This window comes from Dipteris shenzhenensis, chromosome 3, assembly GCF_047967505.1.
Source record: "Dipteris shenzhenensis isolate YYH24624 ecotype China chromosome 3, Dip_SZ_1.0, whole genome shotgun sequence".
In the NCBI taxonomy this organism is placed as follows: Eukaryota; Viridiplantae; Streptophyta; class Polypodiopsida; order Gleicheniales; family Dipteridaceae; genus Dipteris; species Dipteris shenzhenensis.
In genome coordinates, this window is record NC_141598.1 from 32702627 (window position 1) to 32716888 (window position 14262).

General features: G+C 42.3%; 1 pseudogene; it reads left to right on the forward strand.

Moving 5' to 3' along the window:
- The first annotated feature begins 11017 nt into the window (after positions 1–11017).
- Positions 11018–11713, forward strand: LOC147903676 (small ribosomal subunit protein uS9-like; annotated as a pseudogene).
- The last annotated feature ends 2549 nt before the right edge of the window (positions 11714–14262 follow it).

Below are 14262 nucleotides of genomic sequence, written 5' to 3' on the forward strand. Positions count from 1 at the left end.
TTGCCTGAGAACACTTGTATTTGGTGTTCATGACCACATTGGTTCTACATTATAGAGATAATTTATTTCATGAGATATTGGTTCAGATGGAGCATACTTTGACCCCAACATTGCAGCAAGAGATTATGTTGGCAAGAAAACGAGTGGTTTGGAGGTAAACACTTCCTTACCTTGTTCTTTCTTAGATTCATACATGTCTATGTAAAGTATAATACATTGCTTAGAATTACAAAACTGTGTTTTTTCTTCTACGAAAACTTCATTCAAATCATTGAAGTTCATCCTTGCAGTGTCAAGATAAGTAGGTATATGTCATCCATAGACAAAGAAGAGGCTTGTTAAAAGAAAATATTTCGATAGATGTACAAAAAAAATCAACTATCTGAAAGGTCAAATTTTAGACGATTGTGAGTAGAAAAATTTAATGGTTTACTTTATTTTGATCGAAATATGAATAATGAAGATGAAAACTGTTGTCCTTTTCAAAAATGATGTAAATGTAGATTCTAGAATCCACCTTATTGTTGTGATAAAGTTGAATGGATAGAAATTTTCGTCAATGAAACAAACTTTTTATCCAAAAAAAGAAAATTTCTAACATGAATGAAGGCAAATGTCATTCCATTAGAGGAAAAACATTTATCAGGTAAAACTTTCATCGATGGAAAATTTCCATCAACAGATTTTTTTCTGTCGATGGAAAAAGGTCGTGAGGGAGCTTGAGAGCATAGAGAGTCATGAGGGAGCTTGAGAGTGTAGAGAACTTGAGAGAGTCATAGTGAGGGAGAGAGCTTGAGAGATCTTGAGAGCATAGAGAGCTTGAGAGAGTCATGAGGGAGCTTGAGGAAGCGTAGTGAGCTTGAGAGAATCATGAGAGAAGGTCGTGAGAGAAGGTCGTGAGGGAGCTTGAGAGTGTAGAGAGTCGTGAGGGATATTGATGAGGGAGTGTAGTGAGCTTGAGGGAGTATAGAGTCAGCCGTGAAGGAGCTTGAGAGCATGAGAGACATTAATCATAAGAGATAGGGAGATGTTGAGAGTAAGGGAGAGACATAAGAGAGATTAAACTAGATTTGTGGTAGGTAGCCTTTGCGGTGTGGAGCACATAACTACTACTAAGTCAAAATTGAACCCGAATCCTAGCATTTTATGAAACTTTTAAAGGGAAAAAATGACGAGTAAAAATATGGACATGAAACACGACACAGGGTCATTTACAACCCGATACTCCTTGCGAATCCCTAAGATTTTGAGCATCGTCTCTAAGCTCTTTGTATTAGAAAAAGACTCCTTGAGCTTTTGAGCATTGTCTCTAAGCTCTTTGTATTCCACAACCCTTGAGCCCTTGGCTATGATTGCAATGATCATAGCCTCACAGAGGTTTCTAGCATTGAAGTACCTGCAGAGACAAAGTAACATGTTCAGACTTTCATTGTCTTTAAATCAAGTCTCTACAAATCATTCATGGAATCAGCCCAACAAAGACATTGGCCAAAGACTAAAAAACAAAAGCAAACTCAGTTGGCATAGTTCAGGGATGGAAAATCTCCCCAAAGCATAGGCTTGCAATGGTACCTGCTTTACTTCTACTTTTGTTAGGGACCGGTACATCTCAACCCGAGAAATGAAGTGGCCAAACTAGCCTAGATCATGGTGCTAATTATCATCACATTGATAACACTTTTATATGTCACGATGCTCATCTTACATTTCTCCCACTAAAGTGTAGGGGACGTGTTGAAATTTTGAGTTTCTTATGGCAGCATTGTTTTAGAGACTTGAACTGATATCTTGACGGGGCTCATCTTGGAAGGAATCAATCCCACCTCATGTAAATAGGATGTTGTTCCGTCAATCATCAAGGTGCTGGAAGACTTGCAAAGTATGGCACATGGTCTTAAAGCCCAAGAGCAGGATGGAGAGGAGTTTGAGGAGCCAGTTACAAGAGGGGCAGGTATGGTTTTGTCATGGAATATTTGGGTTTTACGGTCCTAGTGAATTTCCTGGTGCGCAGACAATATTAGCCTCGTGAAGTCTGTAGTAGGGGTGGTGATTTGATAGATTTCTTGCAAAAACCTACGCAAGGGATGGTGGCTTAGGAGCCCCATGTTAACTACCTTTAACAGCAGCCTTCTCTCATCTAAAGACTTTTGCAAGAAAGTCAGGAGTGACAAAAGAAGCACACGCTACCCTTCTAGTGGATGCGGATGCTGCTACTGATAGCATGTGATCAAATCGAATGAGGGAGAAGATAGATAAGGTTATGGGATGTCATGGGCTACCAACACATGGCAAAAGGCATAGTTTCCAAAGGCTAAAACATAGGCACAACTTTGGTGAATGGCAATGCGATTGGGTGCTCCAAACAACATAGGCGAATTTGTTCTCACTACATTCTTCATGTCTATGTGAGTCCACAAAGGTTACTTTTTTGGGTGGGGGTGCTAGCTAATTGAATGATTTGCAAGCATTTAGCACAGACCATAGATGAAGGAAGATCAGGCTAGCTAGCCATGGCAATGTGACAAGTGCATCAATTGACATTTGTACTTGAATTCTATAAATCTATGTCTTAGTTCTAGCTTACCTTCATCGTGCTCTTCACCAAGTTCACATATAGTCCCTTCTCCTCAAATCTCCTTGCTTCAATTCTCCTCATGATAGGCTTAGAAGCTTCCCTTGCTCATGCCTTTTGTATCTCTTTAGATCGCCCTCCTTCTCATCTCTTTTGACATTGCATCAACCATAAAGGTTCTGTTTATATGGTTTTCTAAAACACTACATGGTCTATGATGTTGCACTTTTGCATCTTATTGTGTTTCTCAACGAAAGCTCAGAGCGTATGCATAGGTAGCGTGTCACCTTAAAAATCATGTGCACTGTAAATTTTTCGCAATCAGGTATCAGGCTTTGGCCTCTAGGCTCTCTCTATTGTGATTCATATAAAGAGTCCATCAAAGCTGATATGTAATCAAATTTTAGGCCGCTTCCGCTGCAGGGAACTGTTCTGTTCTGGCAACCTCAAAGGCCAAGCTCAACAGAGGGAAGATGTGCCTATGTGCCCCTACCAAGCACACAAACCATTAAAAAAGCATTCAAGAATAAAGCAAAATTTACACCATTAGATCTTTATGAAGATCAAGGATCAAGACTGTGACACATGGCTCAAGGAGAGCTCACAAAACCAAAACATGCCTCTAGGCTCCCTGCCATAAATATAGAGCCTAAGAGATAGAGATAGAGATATTGAATGCAAAGATAGAGCATAAGAGTTAGAGAGTGAAAGAGAGCATAGAAGATGGAAAGAGAGCATAAGAGCTAGGGAGTGTAAGAGAGAAAGAGAAATAAAAAAAGATAGGGAGATAGGGAGAGATAGGGAGATTGAGAGAAAGACTGAAAGATAGATATGGAGAGATAGGGAGATACAATGAAAGAGAGATAGGGAGATTCAGAGATAGGGAGGTTGAGAGATAGGGAGATAGAGCATAAGAGTGTGATAAGAGGTAGAAGTAGGGAGATAGAGCATAAGAGATAGGTAAATAGAGCTAAACAGAGAGAGAAGAGGTTGAGATCAGCAAGAGGAAGTGAGAGAGAGGAGAGAATAATGAGTGAGAGGATAGAGATATGGGAAAGACGTTGAGATAGATGGGGGAAGGGAGAAAAACATAACATGTAGGGATGAGGAAAGGGAATAGAGAGAGAGATAGAGAGATGGGTTAGGGTTAGTCACAATTATGGTTTATTTGTTTTGCACTAATATTTTCCCTCTCTGAGTATCCATGATTATGCTCCTTGTTTTGTTAGTGCAACTCCTGCTTTAGACTCCTGCTTTCATACACTTCCTAAGCTTGTTATTGCTAACTAGTTCTTTATTACCTACACCCCTTCATTATCGCTATGGAGCACATATGGTATGTGTGTGGCAAAAAGGAATTGTTTGTAGATGTTGGAGAAGAAACACATACCAAAGTGTTTGAGAGTGTAATATGCTTGCCATTTTGTTTGATAATGGGTAGTGAATAGGTGGCTCACAACATTACTCAGCCAAGCTGCAGTATTCCTCTTATGATACCATGTGAGAAGATAACATTTCAGGGCTCAAAGTGCTTTGTTGTGGAGCATTCTTTGTCCTTGCAAGTGTAAGTAGAAGGTAAAAAGGAGGTGGGTCTTGGTAAACAAAAGATTTATGACTTAGAAGATGATTTAGATCATGAGGTAAAGGGCCATTTTGAGCAACCTAGGTGCCTTGAAGTCATACAATTGGAAGAGAAATAGCATGGCAAGTTGGGCACTCTAGTTCTACATTTAGAGACCTTAATTAAGGAATTTCCATTAAAGAACAAGTTACAAAAGTTTGTGGATAGGATACAGAACATAGTGCCTGTACAAGATCTTCCACCTCTCTATGATGGTGATTGTATTTTTGAGTTCTTATGGATGTAAATATTGGTTCTATGATTGGAATGGAGTAGAGCAAAGATGGTCATCCATGGGTCTGATATAAGACTACAAGTATATTTGGATTCAATGGAGATGTGAGGTTATCAGTTTATGGGGGCACATTTGTTTGTGACAATGTAGATTGTAGTTTTTTAAAGTTGAGGCAAAAACAGAATACAATACATTGGAAAGTGAGATTGAATACTCCTTGCCTTGAGCGTTGGGTGAAAAAGGAACATGGAGGATTTCATTGCTTTCATTGCAACCAAAGGCCACTATGTGAATTGGAATGTGCATCTAGGATATATTATGTTATTCCATCTGATGTGAGGTACATAAGGTTTATTGTTCGTTTGGGTAGCCATAGTCATGAAGTTGAAAAGGAGAATGCATTAAGCATGTCAACATCGTGAGAAACTTGGTGGAGGATTATGTCGAAAAGATCCCTAGAGCAGGACAAAGAAGGGTTGAGAAAGAGGTGGCTAGGGATTGACAAAATATGAAGAGGGGAGAGGAGAAGAGTGGAGATGAGGAGAGAGGGCACAGCTAGAGAGCACACCACAAATGACTAACTATACACTAGAATTAGTTGAAAAAATAGAATATATACAAACCCTTTTAGGATTAGGGTTAGGGGATCTAACCCTTTCCTTTATAGCACTCTATAAGGTTAGTGCTATGCACATATGATCACGTGATGGTGCTATGCACACATGATCACATGATGTTGAGCGTGAACTCTCAACACCTTCCCTCAAGATCAACATCATGAAGTAGGCCTTCCCTCAAGATGATGATTCTGGGGAATAGAAGAAGGACTGAGCATTACATTCAATCACACCCCTTTAATGGGAATGTCCTTCCTCTGCATCAAACCAAGAGCTAGTCGGTGTTTCTCGAATAGCTCTTTACCGAGTGGTTTGGTAAAGATGTCTACAACATTTTCTTTGCTATCACAATGCTGCAGTGTGATGTCACCAAGTAACACTCTTTCTCTGATGAAGTGCTCTCTGACATCAATGTGCTTTGTCCTGGAGTGATATACTAGATTTTTGGCCAATGCTTGAGCCGATTGATTATCACAGTATATTGTTGTTGGCTTTGACTCATCAAAGTAATCTATTTCTGACAATAGTCTTCTGAGCCATATAGCCTCACATGCACCTGTAGTGAGTGCTCTATATTCTGCTTCAGTCGAAGACAAAGAAACAGTTGGCTGTTTGTTTGACAACCATGATATAGCACCTTGACCAAGGAAAAATGCATATCCCTATGTCGATCTCCTGGTCTCATGATCTCCAGCATAGTCACTATCACAGTATCCATGCAACCGTGGATGACTTCCTCTGTATTCTATCCCAAATTGTCTTGTACCTCTGATGTATCTCAAGACTCTTTTGGCTGCATTCCAGTGAAACTTGGATTTGCCATAAATTGTGCTAGTGAGCTTACTGCATAACAAATATCTGGCTGTGTGATTGTCAAATATATAAGAGATCCAATGAGTTGCCTGTAGTATCTGTCATTGACTGTAGGCTTTTCTGAATCTTTAGTAAGTTTCAAACTCTGTTCCATGGGAGTGGCTGCAATCTTGCAATCTGCCATATGAAACTTCTTCAGGAGACTGTCAACATATTTGAGCTGACTCATGAATGTGCTATCTGAATCTCTCTAGAACTCAATTCCAAGACAATATTGCATAAGTCCAAGATCTTTCATGTCGAACTCTGCAGATAAGTCTTGTTTTAATTTTCTGATGAAGCTATCCTTGCTTCCTGTCACAATCAGATCATCTACGTACAAAAGTGCAATAGTAATATCTTCCCCTTGAACTTTGTAGTAGAGAGTATGATCTGCATTGGACTTCATGTATCCCAGATCAGCAAAATACTTGTCAATTCTGCTGTACCAACTTCTGGGTGCTTGCTTTAAGCCATAGAGACTTTTCTTGAGATGGCAAACCTTGTTCTCCTTTCCTGGTTCAACATAACCGGCTGGTTGTTGCATGTAGACTTCCTCGTCTAGATAACCATTGAGAAATGCATTCTTGACATCGAGCTGATACACATTCCATTTACTGAGTGTCGCTAGTGATATCAAGAACCGTATGGAATCCATCTTTGCTACTGGAGCATAAGTCTCATCATAATCTTGGCCATATTGTTGTGCAAATCCTTTTGCAACTAATCTGGCTTTGTATCTCTGAATACTGCCATCTGGATTGTACTTCACTTTGTATACCCATTTGTTGGCTATGGCCTTCTTTCCTGGTGGAAGGTCGCATAATTCCCAAGTGTTATTTTTATACAAAGCATCCATTTCTTCATTCATAGCAGTTTGCCATTCTGGCTTATCTACTGCGTCTTCGAAGTACACTGGCTCTTCTGTAGCCATGATGGTAGTCATAAGAGCATAGTTGGTGGTTTCCACCTGAATTGCTTTGCCTTTCTGAGCATATGTCAATCTGGCTGGTGGTCTACTTTCCCTAGTAGACCGTCTGAGCTGCTGTGGCACTGCTTGGGGTGTTGCTGGCAATTCTTGCTCTTCTTCATCAACCTGTTCTGTAGATGACTGTGAAGTCGATGCTTCTATCTCCTGTGTAGGTGAGGTTTTCCATTCTGATTCCTCATCAAAGATTACATCTCTGGAGATAATGACTTTGCGATTGATGGGATCATACAATTTGTATGCTTTGCTTTCTTCACTGTAGCCAACCATGATGCATTTGCGTGACTTTGCATCCAATTTCCTGCGATGATCATCATGTATGTGGGCATATGCTATGCAACCAAATATGCGGAGATGCCCAATGCATGGCTTGTGTCCAGTGAATGCTTCATAAGGAGTCATACCTTGTATCGGTTCGGTAGGAAGCCGATTAAGCAAGTAGTTAGCTGTAGCTATTGCTTCTGCCCAATACTGATTCGGAAGATGCTTTTCACTAAGCATTGCTCTAGCACTGTCTGCTAAAGTCCCATTTTTCCTTTCAGCTCTTGCATTTTGCTGAGGAGTATCTGCACATGTGAATTGTCTTCGAATGCCGTGATTTTTGCAAAAGTTCATGAATGTTGAAGACATGTATTCACCTCCTCTGTCTAATCTCATGACCTTGATCTTTCTGCCTGTTTGGTTTTCTACCATGGCTTTGAATTCTTGAAATCTGGCAAACACTTCAGATTTCTCTTTCAGAAAGTAGACCCAACAATATCTGCTGTAGTCGTTGATGAAGGTCAAGTAATAAAGTGAACCATTGATGTTGCGGGTCTGGGCATAACCCCATACATCTGTATGAATCAAATCAAGAATACCTCGTGCACGAGAGGTACTTCTGACAAAGTTGGTTCGCTTTTGTTTGCCGAAGCAGCATGCTTCACAAACCTGTCCAAGAAACTGTAGCTTCGGAATCCCAATTGCCATATTTTGATTCCTGAGATCTAACAAGTACTTGAAGTTGACATGACCATATCTCTTGTGCCATTTTGCAGATAGTGGCATCTGCTGCATTTGAGCTGACATGGCATGCTTATCTAGTACTGTAGCTAGCATCCTGTATAAGCGTCCTTCCTTGACACCTTTTGCTACTAGCTGACCTCTTTTGGATTTGTCTCTGATAGTGCATTCATCACCATCGAAGATGACTTTTTAGTTGTGTTCCGTCATTTGACCTACTGACAAAAGGTTCTTGCTGAGCTTCGGAACATAGAGCACATCTTTGACTAATCCTTTTGTACCAGTGAAATTGTTCATAGGGATAACACCTGTCCCTTGAACCGGATTCGGTGTATTGTCTGCTGTGTAGATGACATTCTTTTGACCTTCTAATGGCTTCATTTCTGTGAACCATTCCTGATGATTTGTCATATGAGATGATGCACCGCTGTCGATGTACCAAGGATCCTGTTCCACTTGGTCGACTTGATAGCTGAAATCCTCTTTGGGATTGAAATCAGTGTCTAGGTGCATTGTATCAGTCTGATGCAATTCCTCACTTACAAGAAACATATTTCCATGTTCATTTGCAAAATGACTGTGACTAGAATGTCCACCACCATGATTTCCTCTTCCTCGGGAATTCCCTCGATTACTGCTGGATTGACCGCCTTGGTCGTACTGCTTCTTGCGGCATTCTCTTTCATAGTGTCCAAACTTGTGACAGTAGTTGCATTGAATGTTTGACACATTGGTGGATGCATTCCCTCATCCTTGGAATCTTCCTCGGTTGGAATGATTTCCTCTTTGCTGATTCTGATGTTGCTGAGGATGATGCTGACGCTGATGCTGATTCTGACTTTGATTTTGTTGATGATGACCACTTTTCTGATATGATCTACCTCTGTTTCTGCCTTTGCCTCTGCTTCTGTCTGAAGCTGTGAATGCCTGATCATTAGAATGACCTTTACATGCTTGAATGGCCTGAGTCCTGAGTTCTTCACCAAGTAGAACTGACTGAAGTTCTTCTAGTGTTGGAATTTGCCGTTGAATGGCAATACTTTGGACTAGATTCTCATATCCTTTGCCTAGTCCATTCAGGATTACTTGAACCATTTCTGCAGGATTCATAGTCTCTCCTGCTGCTGCAAGTTGATTGTTGTAGTCTTTGATGCGGAGTACATAAGCATGACCGGTTTCATTGCTATTGCGGAAACTCTGGTTGATCTGGTTTCTCAGGGTGAGAATCCTGGATGTGTTCTTGGACTCGTAGAGAGCTGCGAACATATCCCATGCTTCTTTTGATGTCTTAACTGTGTTGAGCTGTCCTAGCATGACATCTTGCACATTCTGCTTGATCAGGTGATAGGCATACTTGTCTTTCTTATCCCATTCTGCTTGAGCTCGGGCAATGGCAGGATCTGCTACTGGTGCAGAAACTGTTTGTGTAGATGTAGATCCCGATGTAGATCCCGTTGCTGGTACTGTGACAACAGATGGAGTAGAGCTACTGGTGGCTGGATCGGCCAATGGTCTAGGTATAGATCCATCGACATACTCCCATTTGTCCTGAAGCACAAGAATGGTCTCCATTCGGTATTTCCATGTACCGTAATTGGAGTTGTCTAACTTAGCAGATGCCTCCAGATTGAGGTTGCTAGTCGACATGGCACAAACAATGTACTCAAAAAGTGTCCTGAAAAACTCTGTATGAATCAACTGCAAATACACTGAAGATGCTAAGTGAAATCTCTGTACCGTCGGTGAAGATAGAACTGCAGTATATAAGATCTGATCTGTGTTACAAGGCTTGTGGCAATGATGCCGGGAATAGCCAAGAGGCTTTACAAGGCTGAAAAATGATGTGCACAATGCCGTGAGATAGCCAAATAGGCTTTACAATGGTGGCATGTGTGTGTGAAATCAAGTGCTATCTGCCCACTGAACCAATCTGCAATGCCTCTGAACTCTGAAGTCTGCTCACTGAACTGATGAACGTAAGGTTTCAGGTAATGTAATGATGTGAAATCGGATGTGAGCGTATGGACTGACTCTGAGTAGGTACTAGTCGGGAATTTCGGGCATGGCTTAGATTGGCAACTTGGGGAATTTAAAGCGTCCCCTCTATGGTGATCTAGTCTACTCTGATCTAGATCTAAACCAACCGTCGATCAATGAAAGAGCAGCAAATAATTCCTTTTCTTTTGTTCTTTTTAAGTGCTGGGTCAGATGCGTCGATGTAGAGGCAAATGTGTGTGAAGGAAGTGGTTTTGCCGGCGAGGCCCAAATGTGAGTGTAACTTGCGCCAAAATGTGCGCGTGATGTAACGAGCGCGTAGAGCACAAAAAATCGAGCGACTTTCCTTTTTGGAGCACCCTCAAATTCTTCCTGGATCAAGAGATACGACTTGATCTAGGTGGAGGGGCAAAAGGAGTGCAAATGGTGCTCAATGATGATGTGTCACTGTGAGTCACATGCAGTGATGATGTGGCACTGTGCTTAACAAGAGGTGTGCTAGTGAAGCTCTGTGCTGAGGTGGTAGGAGTGTGCACATGCAGTGTGTGCACAGTGTGCCTGGCAAGGCACTGTGCCTGCAGAGGGTCAGTGCTGACTGGACTGCTGAGGTGGCAGTGCTGAGGTGGCACAGATGATGTCAGCAGGGTGATGTGGCAATGCTGAGGTGGCACTGATGACGTGGCATAGGTGATGTGGCACTGATGACATGGCACAGGTGACATGGCATAGGTGACGTGGCACAGGTGACGTGGCACTGATGACATGGCACAGGTGACGTGGCTGATGACGTGGCATAGGTGATGTGGCACTGATGATGTGGCACAGTGGATAAGGGTGTGACACGTGTCCAACTGTGGGTCAGCCAGTTAACCCAAGGTGATCTTCACCGGACCCTGGTGCTATCCTATCTACCACGTGTCGACCAATGGGTGTGTGCCTTATCCTCCACGTGTCAGGGCGTGGGTAGTCAGAATCTTTGGAAGATTCACCAAAATCTGTGTGGATTCCGTTGCCGTCGGGCGTTTCTCTGTCGATGGAGCTTGCTGGTGAAGCCGTCGGGTGGCTGTAGAAGGAGTCACTGCGTGCTCTTTTGTTTGGGCAGTTGAAGTCGCCATACCTCTGCTTCGACTCAGCCATGGCTGCTGTCGAATCTGTTCAGTGCTTTGGCCGTAAGAAGACTGCTGTTGCTGTTGCTATTGTAAGCGTGGCCATGGCCTCATCAAGATCAATGGTTGCCCCATCGAACTCGTTGAGCCCGAAATCCTTCGCTACAAAGCCTTCGAGCCCGTCCTCCTCCTAGGCCGCACCCGTTTTGCCGCCGTCGACATGCGTATCCGTGTTCGTGGCGGTGGTCACACCTCCCAAATCTATGCCATCCGCCAAAGTATCGCCAAGGCCCTCGTTTCACTGCGTGCTCTTTGCTGGCGGTTGGAGGAGCCTTTGGTAGGCTACGTCGAAAATGGCGATGGAGGTAGCCCGTCGCTACTGCTGAAGTTGATGGAGAGCGCTAGATGGAGTAGTCGCGTATGGAGAGAGCAGCCAGGAGATCGATCGATGGAATAGCCTCTCGTCACCTTGAGCCGCCTCAAGTGTTGTAGTTGTTCTAGTCCGTTGATCGTGAAGGGCTGGTCGAGTTGGTGGATGCAAGGCGAGCTGCTGGTCGATGGCGCTCAGCTTGGCGGTGGCTTTGGCGGCAGCTTGTGAGCCAACACCTTGTAGGAGTGCTTTGAGTTGCTGATGGAGCTTCCGGTGGTTGTTGCAGCTTGTTTTAGGAGCCGCTGTAAACCTTTGGGAAGCTGGCATCGCGTTAATGGCCCGTAGCGGTTGTTGAAGGGAGCCTTGGCCACTATGCGTCCGCTGCAAAAGGCTTGGAGTCGAGGCTCAATAGCCAATCGTTGAGGATAGTTGGGGCTCTATTGAGGTGTCGTTGATGGAGTGGCGCTTCGTTGGAGAGTTTGCTGAAGGAGTCACGATGGGAGGTTGATGAAGCTTAGGCCGTTTGCTGAGACTATGTAGCCGGTCGGTCTGTGTGCTAAAGCATGCTATTGGAGAGGCCGCAAGTTGTTGAAGGAAACTCTCTTTTTGTGAACCATGAGAGAAAGAAACTCTCTTAACGAATACTCTCTCAATAGATTTCTCTCAGAATGAATAGATTTCAATCTCTTTCTCTCACAGAAAGAAGACACTCCCTATCTTTCTCACGAAACCTTTGAAGACCTCTCTATCCATGGAAGTCTCTCTCTCTCACATGGACGGAATTGTATGACGGAAATTCTCTCTATCACTCTACGAAAGTGAAAGGAACACTCAATCTCTCTCACACTCTCAAGAAACTCAATGTCTCAGCGGAAGACAAGGAAGCTCTGATACCATGACAAAATATGAAGAGGGGAGAGGAGAAGAGTGGAGATGAGGAGAGAGGGCACAGCTAGAGAGCACACCACAAATGACTAACTGTACACTAGAATTAGTTGAAAAAATAGAATATATACAAACCCTTTTAGGGTTAGGGTTAGGGATCTAACCCTTTCCTTTATAGCACTCTATAAGGTTAGTGCTATGCACATATGATCACGTGATGGTGCTATGCACACATGATCACATGATGTTGAGCGTGAACTCTCAACAGGGATGTAATATTGAATAGCATAGCATCTACGCCACAAATTTGATGGACAATGGCACCTTTGGTGAGTTGCTATCGCATTTGGAGCCATTGATGAATCAAAGTGGTATTTGATCTCCTTGCAAAATTTCGTTAACAATATCACATAAATTTGATTGATAACAATTTTCTTTGCGCAGACTTAAGAGATGGATAGAGACATTTAGAGTGCCTTCAAATCCAGTTGATGATTCAATTGATTCTATTCTAAATCTGAAAGCAAAGTGTTAGTATGAATACTTCCATGCTTCCCCATTTCCTAAGAAACTCATGAATACTACCAAGAGAGATGTTGCATTTTTAAAATGTCTACCACTGGACTAGCATTGGGCGTTGATTTGGTGAGGAGGATGCAAAAAGAAGGGGATTTTCAGCATTTGTGGGTGTGCTTTGATCATGTGCGAAGGGTGCATGGTTGGTCTACAATGGCAGCACATGTGTATGATCTAAGGTATGCAAAGTGAGCACCTTTCATTTCATTTGAAAATTTACTATTTTGATGATGTTAAATGACTTTTTGTTGCTACAGATTCAAAGTCTACAAACAATAGCCATTTGTGAAATGAAAGTAGAAGATGTAGTATCACATACAAAATTTGAAGAGACATTAAATCTTGTGATGAGAAACCATGGTGTGATGGATGTTCAGCTCCATGGCTTTATGGCAGATGAGGCCATGGCAAATTGGAATTCCATTCGGCGAGTTTATGGAAAATATCAATGTACTCTACTGGTGGGTAGGGAAAGAAGCTGCTTGTTTCATGTTAAAGATAGTTTGATAAAGCATACCAAACAATATATAGTGGTGGAATAGAGACATAGGAACGTAGAACTATGTGAGCCATGGATAAATGCAACGCATGAAGAAGATGCGAAGGCAAAATACAATATTATCAAAGCCTTTTGGCAAATTGGTGCCGCATACCCTGAATAGTTGCCTGCCTTGGATAGCTGGCTGTCATGGTGGCATGTGAGATATTCTCCTTGGGCATCATAAATGAATGTTGTAAGTATCAACTCATGCAGTACATATCTTGAGGATTTCTAATATTAGCTTAGTTTGAAATGAGTTACCATGCAAATGTTTCTTTACCAAAGATGGCAATTTGTTTTTGTTTGCAAACCTTGGGAGAAGAGGAGCATGCAAACATGCCTAACGGTAAACATGTCAAAATCCAGGAGTTGGTTGGTTGATATGTCAAACATGAAGCTTGCGTTGGTAATATGGTCAGTTCAATTCTACAAAGTGCCCATTATGCATATTACATAAAAGGTAGGCATATTGGGATGGGACCGAGCTTGCAGGAACTTGTAAGGCGAGTAGTGTCTGGAAAACCTAATGCAATTCGAGAACAAGGATTTGTAAATATTGTTCATGATGTTGTTGATGAAGGTTTATTGGGTGCAAAAGACAAAGGATTGGATGGTCACTATAGGGAGAAAAAGACCAGTCCAAGATTGGCTTAAAGCTTCTCCGAATGTGTCACATAGTCTAGGCATTGAGTACATAAATGTGGAAAGGACACTAGAATCGAACATTGGGCATCCTCGGAGATCTACATTGCCAATTAATCGTATCAACTGGTGCAATCTATGAGAGAAAAGTGGATCCAAACATTTTGGGCAATCATGCACATTCCTAGTGGTAGTAAAGTCATATGCATGGGCACAAGTAGTGGCAAGAAAAAATGGGGAAAGGTTGTCACCTTGGGTAA